This window comes from Oryx dammah, unplaced genomic scaffold (assembly GCF_014754425.2).
Source record: "Oryx dammah isolate SB20612 unplaced genomic scaffold, SCBI_Odam_1.1 HiC_scaffold_16, whole genome shotgun sequence".
In the NCBI taxonomy this organism is placed as follows: Eukaryota; Metazoa; Chordata; class Mammalia; order Artiodactyla; family Bovidae; genus Oryx; species Oryx dammah.
In genome coordinates, this window is record NW_024070200.1 from 6,000,183 (window position 1) to 6,025,992 (window position 25,810).

A 25,810-nucleotide genomic window follows, 5' to 3' on the forward strand; every position below is an offset into this window, starting at 1 on the left:
AGCAGTCATGTATGGATGTGTGAGTTGGACCATAAAAAAGCCGAGCATTGAAGAATTGATGCTTTTGAACTGCGGTGTTGGAGAAGACTCTTGAGAGTCCCTTGGACTGCAAGGAGTTCCAAACAGTCAATCCTAAAGGAAATCAGTCCTGAATACTCATTGGAAGGACCGATGCTGAAGCTCCAATGCTTTGGCCACCTGATGGGAAGAATGGACTCATTTGAAAAGACCCTGATGCTGGGAAAGATTTAAGGCAGCAGGAGAAGGAGATAACAAAGGATGAGATGGTTGGATGGCATCACTGACCTGATGGACGTGAGTTTGAGTAAGCTCTGGGAGTTGGTGATGGACAGGGAGGCCTGGCTTGCTGCAGTCCATGGGGTCGCAGAGTCAGACACGACTGAGCGACTGACCTGAAATGAACCAACCTGAAACATAAACCTCTTTATTTCAATCAGAAGAAGGCAGAATTTTAAAATTTAATTTAGTTTAATTCTTTGGCTGCATCTTGCATCATACAGGATCTTGGGTCCCCGACCAGAGATTGAACCCATCCATACCCTCTGTAATGGAAGGGCAGAGCCTTAAGCATTGGATCATCAGGGAAGTCTCAGAATAAAACAATTTTTAAGCCAAATTGCAGTTTTATAATTCAGATATAAAAGTTTTAGAAATATTGACAAGCATGCACAAACTTGCCAGTTGTATCAACTTAGGAATCTATCAGGGAAAATAAACACAGTTTATTTCTCCAATTAAGCATCCTAATTTATCTTGTAGTTTAAATATGGACAACTAAAAGATGAACTAAAGAAAAAAATCCAAGGATGGTGACATCATGGTTAGATGGTAAACATCATAGTCATTAAATATAAGGCTGCTGCTACTGCTAAGTCACTTCAGTCGTGTCCGACTCTGTGCGACCCCATAGCCGGCAGCCTACCAGGCTCCACCATCCCTGGGATTCTCCAGGAGTGGGTTGCCATTTCCTTCTCCAATGTATGAAAGTGAAAAGTCAAAGTGAAGTCGCTCAGTCATGTCCGACCCTCAGCGACCCCATGGACTGCAGCCTTCCAGGCTCCTCCGCCCATGGAATTTCCCAGGCAGGAGTACTGGAGTAGGGTGCCATTGCCTTCTCCGAAATATAAGGCTAAGACTGACCAAATGAAATTTCCTTCAAGGAACAAGCCATAAGTATTGTAAAGCTGAATACTAGTAACATAACTGATGTATGTTGAAAGGTAGGGAGTGAGAAATATAGTGTAAAACTAAAATGTAATTAAAAGATGACTTCAATGTGTGTTGTAATCTCTTTTCTTAGTTTAGAGGAAGCTTTTAGGAAAGAAATCATATTCCTTGTAGTGAAGACAATGGATTTGAAATAAGTTTTTCAATTTTACTTTGGCTTCTTTTTTCCTCCATTCACCTAAAACTTAAAGAGAATTTAGTACTTTTAAATATTAAAAATAATGTACACGATATATTCCTGTTTTTGTCCCCATGTCTTTCTTTCACTTTATCATGTCTCTGTCCTTTTATCTATCTTTAAACAGAATAAAGGCTGGAGTTAATATTTACCAAATATTGATGACCATTGTTTCCAAAAGGTGGAATTTTAGATAATTTTTAAACTAGCCCTTTTGTACTTCTTTTGTATTGCTGGAACATTTTCACAATGATCATGTATTATACTTACTAAATAAATTAAGTCAAAATTCTAAAATAAAGAAGCAATCACAATGGATAAAAAAGGCAAAGCTAATTTTTTTCATCCCCAGTTTAAGATGAGAGCTTCCCGTTCTCCAGACTTGAATTCTAAGGAAATGGCACCCCACTCAGGTACTCTTGCCTGGAAAGTCCCATGGATGGAAGAGCCTGGTGGGCTGCAGTCCATGGGTTCGAAGAGTCGGACATGACTGAGTGACTTCCCTTTCACTTTTCACTTTCATGCATTGGAGAAGGAAATGGCAACCCACTCCAGTGTTCTTGCCTGGAGAATCCCAGGGACAGGGGAGCCTGGTGGGCTGCCATCTATGGGGTCGCACAGAGTCGGACACGAATGAAGTGACTTAGCAGTAGCAGCAAAAAAAAAATAAGCTGACCTTTCCTGTTCCTAACATCTTTCTCAAGAATAGCTGGAATGCCTTATAACTCAGGTTAAGTCTAAAAGAAATGGAGCCAAACAGTGGGATCAAGGATAAGGTTGTACACATTGAAGCTGATTATAAAGAACATTTTACTTAACTGTGATGAGATGGCATTACAGACCCCAGTGCTTCTTTCCTTGAGAACTGCCAGACACGGGGGCAGGGGTGCCTAAGGTCACCTGTTGTGACCCATTTGGGTACTGATAGCTGTCACTTTGCATAAGATCTCATAACAATGATGTGCTGTTAAGGTCTAGTATTATATAATGCTCCTTATTTGCACTCTGCTAAATACTTTCAGATATGTAATCTCACTTACAATCTATGGGAGAGGCAGTATCATAACCAATTTACAGACTAGAAAACAGAAGTTCGAATAACTCCCACAGGAGTCTAACTTCCACATCAGAACCAAGATCTTGATTGTAGATGAAAGCGTGGGATGCAGCCCATTAGTGATTGGACTTTAGAGTTTATTTCCTAAGCCAGTAGTTCATCACCTTATGAAACTCCAATATACCTAAGGATATGTGATAGCACTGGACAGGGGCTCGCAGTGCCTTGCATTGCCCTGGGCACCATGATAAGTTCAGAGGTGGGCAATGACTCCAGGTGGTCCATGGGGGTGGACACTAGGATTTTTTTGGGTGTGACCAGTGAGTAGGAATCCTATTTTCTGAGAGCAAAATAGCAGCAAGGATAATGCAAGCCTCTACCTACTAAGGGCAACCACACAGACCCCAAGTATAAAGCCAACATGAAGGAAAACAGAGCCAAGAGGTGGGGCTAGACTAGATTCCTAGTGCATTGTGGAAGCTCCTGGATCCAACTGTTCCTGAATCTATCCACCATATACTTTGGAGATACACAGGACAATGAGTTCACTTTTTGCTTTACTGAATTGGCTTTCGGTCACTTGGGGCTGAGTGGCTCTTGTGTATTTGGAAACCTCATGTGAGGCAGAGCACAGGTGGTAACTAGCTCTCTTGACTCCCAGTGAGGACTCCTTCCCCTGGATTCTCTGGGATTCCCTGCAGTAAACTCACATAATATTTCAGCCTCCTCAGGATGTGACTTTGGGGAAGAGGATGCCTTATTCACTTATTTGAATCCTGTATCTCAGGAAAGTCTTTCCCATGAGCACTGAACAGCAAGAGATGAATGAATTACAACAAAAAGGTCGCACTTGGAAAGTTTTGTTTTAAATGATCTAAATTAAAGGAACAGTCTTTCCCTTTTAATGTGCATATAAAATCGCTGCGCTTTCCCGGTTAACAATGTAAGTCCCATTCTCATTATCAGAATCATAAAAATGAGTGAGGTGACAGGTTCTTTTTAAAATGCAAAGTGTTTTATGTCAGAAGGGATGAGAAATTAGATGGAGACTCTCCATATATGCAGGTGTAAAAGAGTGACTTTCTTTCTTTCTTTTGGTATTTCCCACAATTATGATCCAATTCTCTTGCCTTAAAAACAAGCATGGTTCTCTATACCATTAGCCAAAGGAAACAAGAAAATACACACAAAAAACCCTGCATTTTTACAGAGACAAAGAGGAGGCAGTGAGCTGTTCAAAAGGAAAGTTATAAATGTAATGATAGGAAGGTCATATGATGCACATTAATTCAAAAGGGCCCCTTTATTGGATTGTGATCTGATTGTGTTTACAAATATATAGCCAGAAGGCTTTTAATTTTGGGGCAATTTCATTGTTCACAGATAGATATCCAGCTACAGATATACATCTATGAAATTATGTGCTTATGTGTTTTAAATGAGATACAGTTCCTCTCTTTTAATGCAATAATGGTCCTATTTTATGATCTACGGTTGCCCAAAGTTGGGGCAATTTTATGACAATCTTATTTGAAATATCATAATAGATGAAAGATGTAAATAATGTGATGTTTAGAGACCCAGTTGAAATTTGAATTCATTGGAATTTCTCCACCGCTGGCACTAACAAGGACAGACTTTATTAAATCTCACGGATTGGATTCTTCTTGCCTTTCCAGCCACTTCTTGCCTCCTTGCTGTTTATTTTTCTTTTAAGCCCGAGTTCAATAAATAAACCCAACTAACAATTAAAAAGTCCCCAAATGATGCTAGATTGAAAAATTCAAAAATAGCCTGGCTGGCACCGCACTTGCAGTGGAGTTTGATTAAATTCTCTAATTGCATTCGAATGGGCGGCGACCATCACAATATGTTGGTGCTTTTAGCATGAGCTGTGGATGAAAAACTTCAATTACCACTAAAAATGGAAAATGTTCATAATAGATAAATGTTCTTCCTGTTTGAGAGCTGCCTTTTAAATATTACATAACTGATTTGGGTGAGATACTATTTATTCTATTTCTCTTGTACTCTGTGAATTGATTTATACCCTTGCCCCAAACCTAGGAATCTTCTTTCTGCTCTGATGGAGACCCATTGCAGTAGCTGGCGCAGCCAACAAAAGCTCTTTTTCTAGCCAGAGGCTGGATGTACTATGGGAGGAATGATGGAGTCTGAAAGTTTCTTGAAGAGAAAGAGGAGCAAAGACTGGGAAGATGTTAGTAGTAACGTTTGGAGCAATCATCACTGATTTGGGCTTCTAAGGTTGTGAAGAATCTGCCTGACGATGCAGGAGATGAAAGTGACGTGGGTTCAGTCCTGGGGTTGGGAAGATCCCCTGGAGAAGGGATTGAACCCTAGCCCTAACCCACTCTAGTATTCTTGCCTGGGAAATCTCATGGACAGAGGAGCCTCGTGGGCTAAAGTCTATGGGGCTGCAAAGAGTTGGACATGACTGAGCGATTGAGCATAAATACACACACATCATTGATCTGGACTGCTGTGGAAGGTGGGTGAATTAGGGACGGGGCAGAAGGTAGGACAATATTAGGGAGCTGCCCATTTCTAAACACCACCTTAAACCAAATGTGCCTCCATCTTCTGGGAAAAGGGACAGTCATCACGCAGCTCAGTTCAAATGTCACCTCCTCCAGGAAGTCTTCCCTCCTTGCCTCCTCTGTGCTCCCAGGATGCTGGGTATCATCTATCACTGCATGGTCTGCATTTGATGGGATCCTTGTTCAGACCATCTCCGTTGTGTAGAGCCTCTTCCCTGACCTCTTGGAGATCCCCAGGGTCAGAACCCATATTTGAATTTTCTGTGTCTAGCCAGCTGGTTCTCTGGAGCTGGTCATCAGCATCTTCTGTATCTCCTCCTCACTAGAAGGCAGGAGCTTTCCAATTGCACAGACCTTGAATCCTGCCTTGGTAATTTTCAGCTGGGCAGTTGCCTGCAGCCTTAGAGCTTTGGTTTCCCCATTAGTAAAATGGAGTAAGTCCACCCATCTCATCAAACTGCTGAGCAGGATTAACGAACTAGAAAAGGCAAAGGTGGCCGGCAGGTGCCGAAAGCATTTAATAGACCCTTGGTAAATGTTGGGTTATTTCCTTTCTGCTCCTCTTTCTTTAATTCACTCTTTTTCTTCCTGATTCCCCTTATTTCGACCCTACCACCACCACTGTCACCATGAAATGAATGTTTACTAAGTGCTGAGCACAGTGTGGAGGGCTTTTCCTGGATCATTTCATTTAATTCCCATCCCTTTCCCCCTCTTCCACATGCGCTCTCAGGTTTCCCAGCTCCTGGGCTCCCTGCAGCCTCTTGTATGACTCCCATGGGAGGAGCCAGCCCAGCCTCACTCCAGGCCCCATGACAATCCTCACCTTGACCTCACCTTCTGATGGGGCTGGACTTAGATTTTTGCAGCCCAGAGACCCAATGTCCACCGCATCAGAGAGCTGGCAGGGTATCTTCTTCCCAGGAGGCTGAACAGACCGGCTGGCATGGCCTTGGACCACATGCTGCCTGCCTCCACGTCATCTGGTCTCTGTCCCCTCCCCTGCCTAGGTTCTGCCATCCAGGACCTCCAAGCGATGGCCTCCCTGACCCACCCTGGGCTCCCGAGTTCCTGAGGCTGCATACCGCTCTCAGCCACCCCGGTCACCTTGGTCACTTCCCATCACGTCTCAGGCCTACCTGACTCCCCCCAGGTGCGGCCTGTTCCCGCCATCCCCTCTCTGCTCTTCCCATAACCCTCCTGCCGTTTTGGCTTTGGCTGCCCTTCCCGTCATTGCTTCCGTCGCTCCCCCAGCCCCCGTTCCCATTGTCCGTGACTTTTTATGGCAGGTCCTAGCGTTTCCCCAGTGCACAAGACAGGGGCGAGGCTTTGCAGGTACCTGGACCCAGTGAGGAAGGCGGAACCATGATCACAAAACCCGCTGTGCCTCGGAACCTCGATAAATGCGACCTCGCACGCATCAGCTCGAACAACCAAAGTGCAAGGTCAGCACGGGGCGACTCGGCTTTGTAGAAACACGTGAGGGAAGTGCCTTGGGGACCTTATTCAATACAGGTCTGCGGGATGACATGACAGCTCATAAAAAGCTAATGGAGTCTGAGACTGCGCTACAAGGGCGTCAGAGTTTTGAGTGAGGGAGATGGGAGCCCTAGGCTTTTCTGCTTTGTTCCCTTATGCCTCGGGTTAGATCACTTCCGAGCGGGGAGTGGGTGTAGTTAGAAAAAAAAAAAAAAGCAAATTGGAAGATAGTTATAGTGAAGCCATCAGTGGGAAGTCTCAGAGGGGGAAGCTGACACCGTGTCACCTGTACAAGAGGGGAAGGATGGAAGGGCTGAACGAAGGGGGATGGCGCGTTTCACTGGGAGCAGTGCACGGTCCTGACCACAGGTTTCCGAGGCGGGGGAGGGGGCGCTGCCTGAGCAAAGAGCCCATCGGAGGGGCTTGGGAGAGCAAAACAGGACACACACCAATAGGAAGCTGACTTTGGCAGAGACTAAGGTCTGATTTTGAATCGGATTTTGTTTATTTCTTTTTTAATTAAAGGATAACTGCTTTACAGAATTTTGTTGTTTTCTGCCATGTATCAACATGAATCAGCCATGGGTTTGTATATATGTCCCCCTCCCTCCCCCATCTCCCTTCTCATCCCACCCCTCTAGGTTGATGCAGAGCCCCTGTTTGAGTTCCCTGAGTCATACAGCAAATTCCCATTGGAGATCTACTTTATATATGGTAATGTAAGTTTCCATGTTACTCTCTCCATTCATGCTACCCTCTTACCCTTTGAAAGCAGCTGAGCCAACTCACCCACCCTTGTTTGAGGGACTTGGTTCCCTGATTCTGCAGATGCTCAGACAGGAGACCCCCGTCCAAGGGGACACTGGGCAGAGGGCTGGTGTCACAGGCTTAAACCCGTCTCCTTGCCTCCCTGCCTTTCCAATGCTGGTACCTTCACGAGGCTGAATCATAGCATGTGGCCTCCTTTCCCTGCCTTCTCATTCGGCCTCCAGAGCATCCCAAAGGTGATCTAAGGATCACTGACCTCAAAGGAAGTGTCACTGACCTCAGACATCACCCTCTCTCCCAGTTCCTGTTTCTTCCTTCTTTCTCTGCCTCTCTGCATGAGCGTCGACCAGCAGACACCTGTGGGTCATGCCAGTGCCTACTCTTACCCGCCTCGGTCACCGGTGCCCCCAGGTCCATGGCTGCCTCTCACACCTCCTGCCCCCTTTCTTTCCCCAGCAACCCCTCATCTCTCCTCAGCAGTCACAGGCCTGAAACAGGTCCCATTGAATCAAAACGGAGGGTCACAGGGCATCACTCCTTTTGGAGACTCTAGGGGAGAAACCCTCTCCTTGACTTTTTCACTTTCCGGAAGCTGCCGGTTCTTGGGTCATGGAACCTCCCCATCTTCAAAGCCAGCAGCACCGCATCTTTGAATCTCCGATTCTGACCTTCCTGCCTGTCTCGTGAGCACCTCTGTGATGACACCGGACCTAAGTCACCCAGGATCACCTCCCCATCTCAGTGTCCTTAATCACATCAGCAAAGTCACATTTGCCATTCAAAGGAATAGATTCTCAGGCTCTGAGGATCAAACCTTTTGCTGCTGCTGAAATGGGATGGACTATTAGAGAAAAGGAAGCACTGGCAGGTGTAATTTCTCAGGTGAGGAGGGAAGGGTAGCAATAATTGGAATGGGATGCTTGTCCCTGGGAGCAGGCAATGCATGGCTAAGGGTGACTAAGCATCAGTTAAAGGCTGGGTGTGAAGGCCAGAGGGCAACCTGTAAAGAGACTTATCCTCCTGGAGGGTAAAGAAGTTGAGGATCAAGCCCAGGCCTTCATTATAAGAGCAGCAGAGTGTTCCAGAAGAAGTTGAATCCTCAAAACCTTCACACTCACTATGCCAGGGTCAGATCCCTAATTAGGATGGATGGGACTCCTCAGGGCAACCCAGGTGGTGCAGTGTGGCAAAGCATCCGCCTGCCAATGCAAGAGATGCTGGAGACTTGGGTTTGATCCCTGGGTTGGGAAGATCCCTTGGAGGAAGAAATGACAACCAACTCCAGTATTCTTGCCTGGAGAGTCCCATGGACCGAGGAGCCTGGTGGGTACAGTTCACGTGGTCGCAAAGAGTACGCACACACAGGACTCCTCAGAGTTCAGCATCTCCCTCTGTCCAGTCCCACCTCCCTTGCTTCCTTAGATTCGTTTTTACTGCTGGTGAAGTAAAGTGGTTCATCTTAGGTCAGTCACCTGGACCCAGAGAGACATCGGTCAGTAAAAACAGCGTACAGGACCCATGGCAGCGGATGGGGCGAGGAAAGTGAGACAAGGCCACAACACCAGGGCAGTAGCGGTGCTTGTGGTTTGTCCCATTAACCTTCCTTCCTCTTGTCATTTTTTTCTCAGGAAAAGGAGCCCAACCAGCTGTTCCCAGATAGTGTGAACTTAGTGCATGAAACTAGCGCGTCCAGGGCTCCAGCAGGCGGACTGTCGTGGATGCTGTGGTGAGCTGCCAAGAACCTGCTTCAGGACAGGGGCTCTCAACTTCTCAGACACGTGGAGTGTCGGCTATGTCATTCCATCCTGGACATTACCCTCAGCCTCAGGAAGCTTCTTTGGCCAAGCTTAAACACCCTCAACCTGGTAGGTGTCTGGAGAGTGCCAAGGTATAAAAGTCCAGCCCCTTTGCTTGCACTTGGACCATCTCTGAAGGCCCATCTTAGCCCCAGAGCTTCCTGTGGCGTCAACAGCTGCTTTCCTTAGAACTGCCTTGTAGTTCAGTTTTCCCTCTGTCCAGTCTTGCTTTCCTGAGCTTCTTTTCTACCCCTCCCGACCTGGCGTTCCCAAGAACACCCCCAGATACGACTCTCAGTCTCGACGTCTGTTCTCCAGGGAACCAGACCATGTGTACATCAAGATCCGGGCTTGTGTTCCCTCCTCTTCTCTCAGCTTAGTCTCCAGACCCAAGGTCTCTGCTCCCCAAAAGGGCACTGCTCGCCATCCCAACTCCTTGAGAATGACACTGTGACTCTGTGCCTGTCTCCTGCCACCTCTCTCTCTGGGCCCATTCCCACCACCCATCTTGGCTGCTTTTCAGAATACCAAGGCTCCAGCCTCTCCTTCCTGAGAAGCTTCAGAATGAGTCCTGGTCTCATAAGAATTGACGCTTTCTAACTGTGGTGCTGGAGAAGACTCTTGAGAGTCCCTTAGACAGCAAGATCAAACCCGTCAATCCTAAAGGAAATCAACCCTGAATATTCATTGGAAGGACTGATGCTGAAGCTGAAACTCCAATAGTTTGGCTACCCAATGAGAAGAGCTGACTCATTGGAAAAGATCCTGATGCTGGGAAAGACTGAAGGCGGGAGGAAAAGTGGATGACAGAGGATGAGGTGGTTGGATGGCATCCCCAACTCAATGGACATGAGTTTGAGCAAGCTCCAGGAGATAGTGAAGGACAGGGAGGCCGGGTGTGCTGCAGTCCATGGGGTTGCAAAGAGTTGGACAGGATTGAGTTACTGAGCAACAACAACTTGCAGGAAGGACAGGAGACAAGAGGAGACATGACCTTGGTGATGCAAGGAAGAGGCTTGGTGAAGACATCATGGGAACTGCCCTTCCTGTCACTTAGGAATCCTTTGCTCCAAAGCCACACTGCCTTGGGAATGACAAGAAAGCAGAAGAAAGGTGTGAGAGTTGGTATTGGTGTCACTTCCCTTTCCAGACACCCGGGTTGACGGGTGGGTCATGCTAGGAGGGCTTTGTCCATGGGTTTCATTGTCTTCTATAGGCACCCAGAGTCCACTCTGAGCTGCAGAATTAGTGGCTGGGCCATCAGACCACAGTTAAAAATCTTTGAAGCATTTGGCTTTGGTTCAACCCCGAGCGTGGTTTTCTAAAGGACAGTCTGCTGCTGCCTTTTTGCCAAGCCTCCTGTTTTGTGGACCTTTAAATCACATGTTTTTGATTCATTCACATGGAACTCGTCAAAGCACCATTTTGTTAGATGGGTTTGATGTCCAAGCAGCCCTTCTAAACTGTCTTGGTTTTGCTCCTTGACTAGGTGAGGTATACTTTACTAATAATGAGAGGACTGCTTGGTGCTCTCATAAAGGAGTTCAGATTCTTCTCTCTGTGCAGACTGTCCAATGTCCTGGTGAGATTTTGTAGTTGGCAAAGGAGATTGTCTCTTAGGCTTAATAATTTCCATGCTTATCCTTTCATGAGAAGGAATTCCATTTTGGAAGAAAATGACTTTTTTTTTTTTTTTCTTTTTGGTAGCTTTAAGAGGCCGTCTTATGAAAAGACAGCAAAGGCAACAAATTATTTCTCCAACTTGCGGCTTTGCTGCAAAGGCCTCTGGGAAACTCTTTTCTGCGTGCCTCGCTGTTGAGCTGACCACATCCTGCAGCTTTGCAGGCACAGCTAGACCCAAGGCAGCCAGGGGGCAGGTCGTCAAGTTGCTTCTCACTGAAACACACGGTCTGTCTTAGCCACCAGGAGAGGACAGGTCAGAGCTGCTGTGAGTGTTACCAGGCTGACCCAAAGCAGGGAGGAATTTACTGAGCATCTTCCTACTTGTCCTCTTGCCTGAGCCTCCCTGGAACACCTCCAGGTAGGCATCCTTGTGCCAACTGACAAAGAAGACAAGAGTTGCAAAGTTCTGCTGATGACTCCAAGGTGGCCTTTCTTCCTCCTACAAGCATCTTGATGGCTGAATGGTTACTGCCATTGCCTTGGAGAGCTGGGACCATCGTGAATGGAAACAGTGTGAGTGCAACAAAAAGGACTTGGAGCCCGGCTTCATGCGGCTTCCAAACTTGCTGCACTACAGATGTGTGAGGACATTGTCCAGGGCAAAGGGCTTTGAACTTGAGCCGGGTTGCTGGCCTGGCAGGGTGTGCATTGGGCAGACCACTCTGAGCTGTGGTTTTTCTGCCTGTGATGTTGGGCTGATGGGAGACCAGTGAGCAAAGACACGTGGTGTACTCAGCCCCACGCCAGCCATGCAGGGCAGAGTTCTGCTTTTCATTAGCACCAGGGGTAGGAGTCCAGCCTTGCTCCTTCTTCCCTGGCTGGTGGCCACTGGGATCCAATCAGACCACTGCTGTCTCAGAGTATTTTGTGCAAGTGAGGGCATTTAGTCCAACCATGCGGAGAGGAGGCGTGGAAATAGGTAGACTGGAGCGGCTGCGCTGTGGGGACTTCAGTAGAAGGCACTGTGACCCTTTCTGCACTTGACCCTGGAAGAGAGGAGCTGCAGGTCCTGGGGATGTATGGGCTTTAGTGGAAGGTGGGTGAGCTGAACTGGTCTCTGGGTGGAGACAACACAGAACTCGCTGGCAGTCACTTCTGTAGCCCTGCCATGTGGGGTGTGTGTGTGCAAATGCTCACACAAGCAGAAGAGAGGTGGAGTCCAGTCTTGTGTTAGCAAGACCCTACGGAACTGGTCTTTCCTCCCCATCTCTGCTTTCTTTCTTTCTTGCCTTTTAGTCTGTGCACAATTTATACCTTTCCTACATGAAAAATCACCAAAAACTGAAATAAAACTTGGTTTAGCTTCAATCTGGCTGGAAAAAGGCACCTGGCTGGAAAGGAACATGGCCCACTTGTGTGCAGAGCTCAGAGGGCTGAGGCCGGAGAGACACCTTTGTGACTGGCTCCATCCCCCGTGGGCATCAGTGAGGAAACGGAGGCACCCAGAGGGTAAGGAGACCACTGACAGTCTCACGGCTTGTTGGCAGTAAAGATGGGATCTGAACCCAGAATTTATTCAGAGTATTTTTAAAAAAATTCCACTTTATATACCTGTGTTCTAAGTCATTTGAACCATGTCCAACTCTTTGGAACCCTATGGACCATCGGCCTCCAGGCTCCTCTGTCCAAGGGATTCTCCAGGCAAGGATACTGGAGTGGGATGCCATGCCCTCCTCCAGGGGATCTTCTGGATGCGTGGATCGAAACTGTGGCTCCTGCATCGCAGGTGGATTCTTTATCACTGAGCCGCCAGGCAAGTCCTTTATATTCCTACACCCCAAATTAACTGTTTGTTTTTTTTTCATATTTATTTATTTTTCTATGTGTCCAGTTGAATGAGTCTGGCAGTAATATATGAGTGCATTAGCGCACTTTAAAACTTTTAGAACTGATTAGATAAATCTCTAGCTATCTCCCACGACCACTATTCCTGCTGCTGCTGCTAAGTCACTTCAGTCATGTCCGACTCTGTGCGACCCCATAGACGGCAGCCCACCAGGCTCCCCTGTCCCGGGGATTCTCCAGGCAAGAACACTGGAGTGGGTTGCCATTTCCTTCTCCTATTCAGGTCCATTTCCTTTTCCACAGAAGTAGCTATTATTATAAGTTTGATGTCCTTCCTTCCAAGCCACAAAGATTATACACACACACACACACACACACAATATTTCAAATTGTTTTTGTGATCAAGCCTTTACATATTTACATAATAGTATCATGATACATGGGCTTTTCTGGTAGCTCAAATGGTAAAGAATCTGCCTGCAATGCAAGAAGTTTGATCCCTGGGTCAGGAGACCCCCTGGAGAAGGAAGTGGCAACTCACTCCAGTATTCTCATCTGGAGAATCCCATGGACAGAGGAGCCTGGCGGGCTACAGTCCGTGGAGTCACAAAGAGTCAGACACGACTTCACTTTCACTTTTCATCATGTATCGTGTTGTACAAGACCATCAGGAACCCATTTTCATTTCCCCTCCTGATGTGTTTTGGAGATCTGTTCATCTTGGTTCAGGTTCATTTTCCTCCTGGATGAGCAGACTGCTTCTCACTCTCCTGTCACTTCTCAGTTGCCCACACACTCATGGGTTGTGATCAAGCTCCATGGCTTGCTGTTCCAAGAATTTCTGAGCAATGAACTGAAAACCAGAAGGATTCCTGTGGCTTGTTTCTGCCCAGGTCTTGAAAATACAGGAGGACCCTATGTGAGTCAAGTTACCATTCTATACCTCACATGCCTTATCTGTTGTAGACAACTTGCCAAAGAATTGTGTGGATAAATGTGAAGTCCTACCATAGCCTTCGCTGTCCACACCCCTAAGGGTATAAGGATGAAAGCGCTTGTGTCCACTGTGAGGCTTGCTTGGGGTGGAGTAACCTCGCTCCATCTCTTCTTGTGCTGCTCTGTCTTTGTGTGTGAGTGTTGCCAGAGGAATGCTGTCTGTACCGTCTCAGGAGGGGCTTCCCTGGTAGCTCAGTGGGTAAGAGAATCCGCCTGCCATGCAGCAGACCTGGGTTAGGAAGATCTCCTGGAGAAGGGGACGGCTTCCCACTCCAGTATTCTGGCCTGCAGAATTCCATGGACTGTATAGCACACGTCTCAGGGCAGAGTGGATCTATAATGGGAAAGTTACCCAAGGAGTGGGGGAGTCGTCCCCCCGAAGGATGAGGTCATTCCCTCTGTTTCCTTGGGAACAGGTGGATCTCAGATGGAAATGGCCCAAGGCAGATAGTGGCCATGGAGAGGTTGAGATATTTCTATAGCAGCTCAGCAAATACTGAATCTCTCCACAAGGGGAAAGCTGCAAGTGAGTGCTGACTTTTCTAAGATTACAAAGAAAGCTTGAGAAAAGCCTTGAAGTCAAAGTCAGGGCTTGGTCTGCTGTCTGTGCCATTATGAAAGAGAACTGAGTGAAGAAACTTTGGCTTGAGGCTTGACTCAGCGGAATGCTGATGGTGCAATTTCAGGCTAACAGCAGGTGAAAGAAAATGAACTCTGTGGGAGTATCTGTGAAAACCCTCATGTGGGTGGTGACATGTGAGTTGAGTTTTGAAGTATGAATAGGAGTTTGCCAGATGAGGTAGGGTAAAAACCATTCCAGGCAGGAGTCTGTGGTTAGTTGGGGAAGGTTCAGGGCATGGGAGAGCTTCCCAGGTGGCAGAGTGGTAAAGAAGCCACCTACCAATGCAGCAGATGTGGGTTCAATCCCTGGGTCAAGAAGATTCACTGGAGAAGGAAACAGCAGCCCACTCCCATTCCATGGAATTGCCTGAAAAATTCCGTGGACAGAGGAGCCTGATGGGCTACAGTCCATGGATCACAAAGAACTGGGCATGACTGAGCGCACAGGCAGTGCGCCACCAAGGGATGGGTCCAGTGTGTACAAAAGATGGGATGGACACGGGGTTAGAAAGATGGCGCGGGTGTGACTACATCCTGAGTGCTGCAGGGAAGCATAACAGAATCAGGAGCAGGGAGAGTACAAAGTGAGATTTTTTTTTTTCCTCAGGAAGGTCACGAGAAAGCCACAGGGGGAGGATGGAATGTAGTTCAAGGCAGAGGGACCAGTGAGTGTTGCAAGGTGCTGGTGAAAGATGCCAGTCGTGGGGGCCTGAGAATAGAGGATGGAACATTTAAATGGGAACACGATGGAAAGGTTGGGTAGGAAGGGAAACCTAAAGGCTATTGAGCATGTTTGACATGCATTATCTTGTAAATTTTCATCATAGCCCTGTGATAAGGTCTTATTGCCCCTGTTTTACAGTTAAAACAACAGACACTACACAAGTGAGTGCCAAGCTCCCAGAAGTTCTGGAAGTCTGAGGGAGTCCAGAGGAAGATCTGTTTCCTCTACTTTGTGGTTAAGGGAGGAAGCAGCTCAGCAGTCCTGAAGACTGGGGTTTCACACCAGGGGACCTGGATGAACAATGATATTGGCAGATATCCCATTGCTTATCAATATCCAGTCTTCTTTCCTGTGGCGAACTGTGGCCATGTGACTAGTTCTGGCCAATGAGTTGTGAGCAAATCTGACATACGTCACTCCTGGGCTGGAGTATTTAAAGAGTTAGCAGGACACTCTCCAGCTTAACACTTCTGCACTAGTGACCTGGAAAACACCTTGAGTGCAAACTCCATTAATTTGGAGACCTGAGTGATGATAACGGGCAGAGCTACCTGTCTACTTATGTTGCCATGGAGCATAAGTGAGGTGTGAATCCTTGCTTGACGTCATGGATATTTAGAGTTGTTACTGCAGCACAACCTATTCTATACTAACTGAAAAGGTGATGCCCTTCCTTGAGTAAAGGAGCAGGCTGAGAGCAAGGGTGGGAAAGATGACATTTCTGGATTTGGGAAGGACTGAGCTATGGCAGAACATTATAGTAAAAGGAAGTCAGTCTTTGGGGACTCACAGATGTGGTTCAGTGTCGCCCCAGGCACCTGCCATCTGAGAGGTTGCAGGCAAAGTCTCCCAGCCTTTCTGATATTGGTTTCCTCATATGTGAAATAGGAGTTGTGATCACCACCTCACTGACCCATTAGAATGACTTCAGCTAAAACATGCAGAGCGCCCAGCAAGGAGGCTAGTCCTCAGGCAAGTTGAAAGTGTTAGTCATTCAGTTTTGTCTGACTCTTTGCAACCACACAGACTGTAGCCCACCAGGCTCAGTGGAATTCTCTAGGTGATTATACTGGAGTGGGTCGCCATTCCTTTCTTCAGGGCGTCTTCCTGATCCAGGGGTTGAACCTGGGTCTCCTGCATTGTAGGCAGATTCTTTACTGTCTGAACCACCAGGGAAGCCAAGTCGTTAGGAAGCACTCTGCAAACTATGGTCTTTACCCCAGGAAGATTTTCAGAAGGAAATTTGTGATTTAAGCTTTGTAGGATAAGACATATTTCACTTAAATTTCTCTGGTACTGAGAGTGGTGTTAGGTGTTAAAGGCACTGCAATTATTTGCTTTATTTGCCTATTTCCTCTCGTAACCAGACTGGGAACTCTTTGATGGGAAGGACCTATGTGTTCATTCATCTGTGTGTTTCTTCCTTGCCCAGTAGATATCAGATCTTAGGAAATTTTCCTTGAAAGAATGAGTCATCCCTGGCTTTAGAAATAGCCAGATCTGGAAGCCATTTCTCTCTGACACATCGATACCAAGCCCAGCCTTGGTTTTCCAAGAGACCCCCACCCCTCCCAGCTAGCAGGTCTCTATTCCGACCTCTGACATTCCTCCAAGGACCCTTCAGGCCCTGGGGCCAGGTGCCTAGGAAGCCTACCACACCAGAGCCATATCTTTCATCCATCTTTCCCCCAAGCTGAATAGCATCTTAGGTGACCCCAATATTAGACTCTACCTGCACACGGCTGGGTGCAGACCTTGGCAGGAGTGGACTGGCAGGTGATTTCGCTCCTTCCCAGGCAGAGGAGTGTGGAGCAAGTCTGTTTATCAGGCAACGCCTTACTGTAGCCAGAGGTGGTGGCTTAACAGTGGCAGAAACGCCTGCGTTGCTTCACAAGCTGCAAGTTACTAAGATGTGCCCTTGGCCTCAGCGGGCAGATAAACACCTGCATTGGAGAAGGAGCCCTTGATCATGGGCTGATAAACACAGGAAAGGATTAAAAAAAAAAAAAAATCCCAACAACAACAAGAAGCTGAGCGACCCACTGTCGGAGGCTTTTTCATGTACACATGGGCGTGTTACTTGTGTTCGCCAACACACGGGGTGATGCAAAAGGTCTGGTTTTAATTTAATTTGATGGTCACGCAATCATGGAACGAGCATGTCAGAGCTGGAAGGGACTTTGGGGATTGTCTCCTTGAACCCTTTAATCTTCCAGGTGAGGACATTCAGGGTCACAGAGCTGTAGTGACTTGTTCAGGATCATATAGCAACGTTTTGGCAGAACTGGAACGAAAGCCTGGGTCTCTAGACCCCCAGGCCTTCCATCTTTCCACCAAATGGATTGCTTCACAGGCTGCCACCTGACTCTTCAGGTGCATCCTGTGGGCTGTGCTTTGGCGCCAAAACAGTCCTTTTTAACGATGCCAGAGTCAGACAGCCCTCCCCCTCCCCAGTCCCCTGCTGTTGGAATTGACCAGTTAGCTCAGGGTCTGATGTTTCAGAGTCCAATCATTCCAAACCTTGTTATTTCACATTTGAAAGAGGTCCCACTTGGAGAGGTGACTTGCTTCAGTGAGACAAGTAGGGAAGATGAAACATGTGGGTCTAAAATTCTCAACATCCTGACTTCAGTCCGTTCCTTTTAAAGAGCGGGTTAAAACCACTATTTATGGTTTGGGTGAGGCTGTGTGGTGTGAGTGAGGTGTGTGGAAAGCCACCTGGACTCTGCAACTTTCCTCTGTGGCCTTCTTTTGGGGAAAAATATCCCATATGTTACCTTAAGGATATAAATGGAGTTTGGCAGCCTTTGCAGAATTGAAAATAGGCACTCAATAAACCAATAAATGATAGATGAATGAATCCTTAGTGGCTTCATTCATGTAAAACTTGCTTTCTAGTTTTGATCTGTGAATAAATAAGACAGTGTAGATTTTAGTTTAAAATAATTTCTAGGTGAAAATGATAGAGCCATTATCAGCAACAACAAGCTTACAGCATCTCAAGAACCATGCATGTAATTGGTACATTCCCTTCTCATATAAAGTCAAAATTAGATAAAAAATCTGAAAATATTTATCAAATAACTACTTAAAATAATACAGTAGAGATATATTTCCTTTTTAACATTTTTTTTAAAAAACCTCACAGACCTTTATTTTATTCTTTTATCTTTTGGCTGTATCATGCAGCATGTGGGATCTTAATTCCCTGATCAGGGATGGAACCCATGCCCTCTGCACTGACATCATGGAATCTTAACCACTGGACCACCAGGGAAGTCTCTAGAGATATATTTCTAATGAAAAGTACTAATCCTTCTTTTGTCACTGTAATGCTTTTCTCCTGAGTAAATCACTTTTAATTCTGTTAACTGTTTCTGCTTGTTTCCTGTGTCTATATAATATATACACATGTGCTAAACACGTTAATAATGTTATTTTTGATTGATCAAGTTTCAGTTCAGTTCAGTCACTCAGTCGTGTCCGACTCTTTGTGACCCCATGAATCGCAGCACGCCACGACTCCCTGTCCTTCACCAACTCCCGGAGTTTACTCAAATTCACTCAGTTCACGTCCATCGAGTCAGTGATGCCATCCAGCCATCTCATCCTCTGTCGTCCCCTTCTCCTCCTGCCCCCAATCCCTCCCAACATCAAAGTCTTTTCCAATGAGTCAACTCTTCCCATGAGGTGGCCAAAGTGCTGGAGTTTCAGCTTTAGCATCATTCCTTCCAAAGAACACCCAGGGTTGATCTCCTTCAGAATGGACTGGTTGGATCTCCTTGCAGTCCAAGGAACTCTCAAGAGTCTTCTCCAACACCACAGTTCAAAAGCATCAGTTCTTCGGCACTCAGCCTTCTTCACAGTCCAACTCTCACATCCATATGTGACTACTGGAAAAACCATAGCCTTGACTAGACGGACCTTAGTCGGCAAAGTAAGGTCTCTGCTTTTGAATATGCTATCTAGGTTGGTCATAACTTTTCTTCCAAGGAGTAAGCGTCTTTTTTCATGGCTGCAGCCACCATCTGCAGTGATTTTGGAGCCCCCCAAAATAAAGTCTGACACTGTTTCCACTGTTTCCCCATCTATTTCCCATGAAGTGATGGGACCAGATGCCATGATCTTCGTTTTCTGAATGTTGAGCTTTAAGCCAGCTTTTTCACTCTCATCTTTCACTTTCATCAAGAGGCTTTTTAGTTCCTCTTCACTTTCTGCCATAAGGGTGGTGTCATCTGCATATCTGAGGTTATTGATATTTCTCCCGGCAATCTTGATTCCAGCTTGTGATTCTTCCAGTCCAGCGTTTCTCATGATGTACTCTGCATAGAAGTTAAATAAGCAGGGTGACAATATACAGCCTTGACGTACTCCTTTTCCTATTTGGAACCAGTCTGTTTTTCCATGTCCAGTTCTAACTGTTGCTTCCTGACCTGCATACAGATTTCTCAAGAGGCAGGTGGGTGGTCTGGCATTCCCATCTCTCTCAGAATCTTCTACAGTTCATTGTGATCCACATGGTCAAAGGCTTTGGCATAGTCAATAAAGCAGAAATAGATGTTTTTCTGGAACTCTCTTGCTTTTCTGACGATGCAGCGGATGTTGGCAATTTGATGTCTGGTTCCTCTGCCTTTTCTAAAACCAGCTTGAACATCAGGAAGTTCACGGTTCATGTATTGCTGAAGCCTGGCTTGGAGAATTTTGAGCATTACTTTACTAGCATGTGAGATGAGTGCAATTGTGCAGTAGTTTGAGCATTCTTTGGCATTGCCTTTCTTTGGGATTGGAATGAAAACTGACCTTTTCCAGCCCTGTGGACACTGCTGAGTTTTCCAAATTTGCTGGCATATTGAGTGCAGCACTTTCACAGCATCATCTTTCAGGACTTGAAATAGCTCAACTGGAATTCCATTGCCTCCACTAGCTTTGTTTGTAGTGATGCTTTCTAAGGCCCACTTGACTTCACATCCAGGATGTCTGGCTCTAGATGAGTGATCACACCATCATGATTATCTGGGTCGTGAAGATCTTTTTTGTACAGTTCTTCTGTGTATTCTTGCCACCTCTTCTTAATATCTTCTGCTTCTATTAGGTCCATACCATTTCTGTCCTTTATCAAGCCTATCTTTGCATGAAATGTTCCCTTGGTATCTCTAATTTTCTTGAAGAGATCTCTAGTCTTTCCCATTCTGTTCTTTTCCTCTGTTTCTTTGCACTGATCACTGAAGAAGGCTTTTTTATCTCTTCTTGCTATCCTTTGGAACTCTGCATTCAGATGCTTATATCTTTCCTTTCTCCTTTGCTTTTCACTTCTCTTTTTATAGCTATTTGTAAGGCCTCCCCAGACAGCCATTTTGCTTTTTTGCATTTCTTTTCCATGGGGATGGTCTTGATCCCTGTCTCCTGTACAATGTCATGAACCTCCATCCATAGTTCATCAGGCACTCTATCTATCAGATCTAGGCCCTTAAATCTATTTCTCACTTCCACTGTATAATCATAAGGGATTTGATTGGGGTCATACCTGAATGGTCTAGTGGTTTTCCCTACTTTCTTCAATTTAAGTCTGAATTTGGTAATAAGGAGTTCATGATCTGAGCCACAGGCAGTTCCTGGTCTTGTTTTTGTTGACAGTATAGAGCTTCTCCATCTTTGGCTGCAAAGAATATAATCAATCTGATTTCGATGTTGACCATCTGGTGATGTCCATGTGTGGAATCTTCTCTTGTGTTGTTGGAAGAGGGTGTTTGCTATGACCAGGGCATTTTCTTGGCAAAACTTTATTAGTCTTTGCCCTGCTTCATTCCGCATTCCGAGGCCAAATTTGCCTGTTACTCCAGGTTTTTCTCGACTTCCTACTTTTCCATTCCAGTCCCCTATAATGAAAAGGACATCTTTTGGGGGTGTTAGTTCTAAAAAGTCTTGTAGGTCTTCATAGAACTGTTCAACTTCACTTCTTCAGCATTACTGGTTGGGGCATAGACTTCGATAACTGTGATATTGAATGGTTTGCCTTGGAGACGAACAGAGATCATTCTGTCGTTTTTGAGATTGCATCCAAGTACTGCATTTCGGACTCTTTTGTTGACCACGATGGCTACTCCATTTCTTCTAAGAGATTCCTGCCTGCAGTAGTAGATATAATGGTCATCTGAGTTAAATCCACCCATTCCAGTCCATTTTAGTTCGCTGATTCCTAGAATGTCAAAGTTCACTCTTGTCATCTCCTGTTCGACCACTTCCAATTTGCCTTGATTCATGGACCTGACATTCCAGGTTCCTATGCAATATTGCTCTTTACAGCATCTGACCTTGCTTCTATCACCAGTCACATCCACAGCTGGGTATTGTTTTTGCTTTGGCTCCATCCCTTCATTCTTTGTGGAGGTATTTCTCCACTGATCTCCAGTAGCATATTGGGCACCTACTGACCTGGGGAGTTCCTCTTTCAGTATCCTATCATTTTGCCTTTTCATACTGTTCATGGGGTTCTCAAGGCAAGAATTCTGAAGTGGTTTGCCATTCCCTTCTCCAGTGGACCACATTCTGTCAGAGGTGGCTGCGACTGGCGCACTAAGCGCAGGTGGCTGGGAAGCGTGGCCGAGAGTACCTACTCCACGTCCGAGGTCAGGGGCAGAAGCTGGGAGGACCCCATACGTGAAGGGCAGCGGCCAAGAGGAGTTACCTCACGTCCGAGGTCGGGGGCAGTGGCCGAGAGTGCCAGGCTGCGATGATGCAGGAACAGCCGAGAGGAGCCACCCCACGTCCGAGGTCAGGGGCAGCGGCAGGGAGGAGTGACCCCAGGTCCGAGGAGCGGTGGCTGCGTGGGCACAGGAGGGCCTAGAGGAGCCATCCCACGTTGAAGGTCAGGGAGGGTGGCAGTGAGGAAATACCCCTCATCCAAGGTAAGGAACAGCGGCTATGCCTTGCTGGAGCAGCAGTGAAGAGATACCCCATGCCCAAGGTAAGAGAAACCCAAGTAAGATGGTAGGTGTTGCAAGAGGGCATCAGAGGGCAGACACACTGAAACCATACTTACAGAAAACTAGTCAATCTAATCACACTAGGACCACAGCCTTGTCTAACTCAATGATCAAGTTTAGATATTTGTATATCAGGGCCTTCCCATAACAAATGAATTGGTTCATTTGGACCATTACCCACATGTCTGCCCCCAGTTCATTTTACACACACACACACACACACACACACACATGCACAGACAACCTTTTCATCTCTTTATTAGTTTAAATCATACATGTACACATTTTGTATTCCATCAGTGGTGAACAGTAACCTTTGACTCAAGTCTTATGAGATGAGTGTATGACACTCCAACCCTTCTTATCACCTCCTCTTCCACTTCCCCTCTTCTGCTTCTCATTTTTAGCAACCATACTTTCACTTTTAAGTGTTAAGATGGATAACATTTATTTTTTGTTTTGTTTTACAGTCTACCAAACTTCATCTGTGGGTTGATTCCAGAAGTGGAACATCCATGAAGCAAATCGTGTTTACTTTACTGGGACTGTAAATATCATTCACCTCACAGCTGAGAAGACTAGGATTATTACTGTGATTACTGCTTCTTTTCTTTTCTTTTTTTTTTTTTAAGTTTCTAATGGGGTCCTTCATTTTCTTGCACTGTAGAGAATTTGCCTGCAAGGCTGGAGACCCGGGTTCGATTCTCTGAGTCAGGAAGATCCCCTGGAAAAGGCAAATGATAACCCACTATAATATACTTACTTGGAAAATCCCGTGGACAGGCCATGGGCTACCATCCAAGCAGTCAGAGAGAGTAAGACATGACTAGCTACTAACTCTTTTGAGGTATTTCAACAGTCGAAGTGACTTAGCGCATAATACACATGAGTCTCCTCCACTTTGCTCTCATATTTCCATCTCATTGCTTTTTCTGTTCTGCATTCTAGATTTCCTTAATGCTATCTCTGAACATTTTTGTTGAATTTTCTTTTTTTTTTGATATCACATATTTAATTTCTCAGAACTCTTTCTTGCTCTATGATTGTTCCTCTTAACATAGCATCTTGTTCTTTTCTTGTGGATGGAATATGTTCTTGCATATCTCAGAGAAGACAAGCTTATTTTTTCTAAATGATCTTTGTTTCCTCCAAAATCAGCTTTTCCTTTTAAAAAAAAATTCAGTCTCTCTTTTTTGTTTGATTTCCCTAAAATGTCTCACGATCCTTGATTAATTATATACATTTAGAAAAAGAAAAGCAACTGGGGACTCAATGTATTTGGACAAAACTGGCTGACAGGCTTTCATCTGGGGTAAGAGGTCAGAGTGCTGAATATTAATGGAGGGGGTTCCTACTCCCCAATCTAGAGGTCTTTGCTCTTTGGCATTGGTGCTTACCAGTCCTAGTTCTTCCCACTTAATTTCTTTAAAGAGAGTTTATCTGGTTTAAAAAAAAAATGAGAGTGGTTGTCAACCACTTGTTTCCCTGTGTGTGCGGATGGGCACACGCAGAGTTTAATTCGTCCTCTGTTTTCAACTCCGCTTCTCACTCCTGCTTTTTCTTACGTGTTTCTGATCCTGAGCCCATCTGAAGCTCCTAAGTTCATCTTCTCCCTCCTTTGCCAAAGGCCCTTGTGTGAGTGTTCTGGAGTGTGATTTTCTCTCTTCTGAATCTTTTGTCACTCCTCTTTCTCCTTCCATCTTATGGAAATTGGCTTCTCTCTCTGCTGGTGTTCTACTCCCAATCCTTGTGGGTTTATGGTATTTTTAAAAAGAACTTTACCTTCATTTTAGCAATCCCAGAGAGGGGTGTCCAGTAAAAATTTTGGGCAGAGAACATTAAGCCTATGGAAGGTGTAGCAGGGGAAGTATAGGAAATGGCCAACAGAGATGAGGAAGTGTGTCATAGTAGCTTGGGGATGATGGTTAAGCAGAAAGTAAGGGAAGGTAAGGCTTGAGAAAGAGGCTGGGGCTGTGTTAAAAGTCTCCCACTGACAATCTAAAGGCTTCTCTGCTCAGCACCAGGGCTACGTTCTGTGTCTGTGTTGGTGGTGGGGGGAAGAAGCTATGTTGTGTGTGTGTGTGTGTGTGTATCTCCATCTAGTTCACGCTTGCACCCCTGGAGACTGACTTTTTTTTTTAATAAGGAGAGTTTTGGACTCCCTATCCTGAATAGGCTCTGGATTTTTTTTTTTTTTTCCCATGCTCTCTGTATCTCTTCCAAGGCTCTGAAAGACCAAGATCCAGTTGTTTGGCCAGGTATACCAGATGTCCTCAAGGCAACAGGTTTTCTTTCTCTAACTCCTACTTACAGGTTGACCTAATTTTCTATTATCTCGCCGGATGTTTAAGACATTTGAGATGTTGTGTACATTTGACCTGGAGTTCTTCATGGTTTCCAGCATACCTGGCTGGCTCTCCTACCACTGGCTGGCTTTCTGACTGCGACAAGGCCTTCTGTCCATTCTAACCTATCATGAAGATTGAAAGATGCTAACAGAGATGATATTCTGGCAATAATGCCGCTCTGGGTCAGGAAGATCCCCTGGAGAAGGGAATGGCAACCCACTCCATGTTCTTGCCTGGAGAATCCCACGGAGAGTGGTGCAGTGGTGTAGAGGGGACTACAGTCCGTGGGGTCGCAAAGAGTCAGACACGGCTGAGCACGCAGGCACTGGTATGATGGTTTGGAGTTTAAACAACTCCTTTATATCCAGGGTCATTTAGAACTCAGAATAAGGGGAGAATTATTGCTCTCATTTTTACAGCCAGATGTCTGAGCCACAGGAGAAGTAAGTAACCCAAGATCACCCAGTTAGGTGCAGCACTGGAGCTGGAAACTGGTTTTTTGAATTCTATTTGCTTTTCTTTTCACTCTTAGCAGGTCCTTCCTCACCAGAAACCACAAACCGCTATGTCAACGGGATCTATTAGTTTGGTCCCACTGAAGGATGTAAGTGGGATGGGTGGGGCCATGCTCTGGGATCCCAGAGACTGACCCTGGTTTGAATACTCAAAGCTCTGTTTTGCATCACCTCTCCCGGCCTGAGAACAGCTCAGGATGACGGCGGGCATGGCGCCACGGATGAGCTTCATCCTTCCCTCTCATTCAAGGCCTGGGCTCATGGCTCACCGCTCGAGACGAAAGCTTGGCTCCTCATCACAGATATCCAGTTACAGATGACTAGAAGGAGGCTTTAGACCTTGGGATCTCTCTCCAACTGTCTTCTCTAGGTGAAAAGGGATGGTCCCGGGGATTATGATCACTCAGTGCAAAAGGATGGCAACTCTGTGCACAGAGACGCCTTAATACACGGAGAATTTCAGACTGAGGCAGTAGAATTCGGGTCTTCATCAATCTATAGGAGACCAATTCTGTTACTGACACAGAGCAAGTCGCCATGCTGTTAAGACTTAATTTGCTCTTCTCACGTCAAAGCAGCAAGGGGATGCAATGGCCTATCCGGCAACTTTCAGAAATTATTAATGAAAGGACAAATTCCCCACAAGGCTGTCCAGAGAAGGGAGGCAGAAACAAGGGGAGCAAAGGGAAGAAAGAAAGGATGGGGGCATGAACACAGAACCAATAGACCTGGCGCTTGACACTAAAGGCTTAACATCAAATGCAGCCAGAAATCCATTTCCACAGTTTTATTGGCCATTCTGGACGCCTCATTTCAAAGGAAAAGATTTGAATTCAGAGACATAACGCTCCCTTTGTTCTCTTGCCCTCCAGCCTTTGGTGCCAGTGTGGACTGCACCAGAGGGAGAGAGTGAGATCAAAACCCCTCTCTGCTCGGCTACCTGCCCCCAGAGCTGGCCCTTGGCATGCTTAATGAAATCAGCTTTGCGATAGATTGACAATGCCCTGTCAATTATAATCATTTATCTTGGCAAGCAGAGCATTTGAACACTTAAAAGAGCCAGGGGTTCAG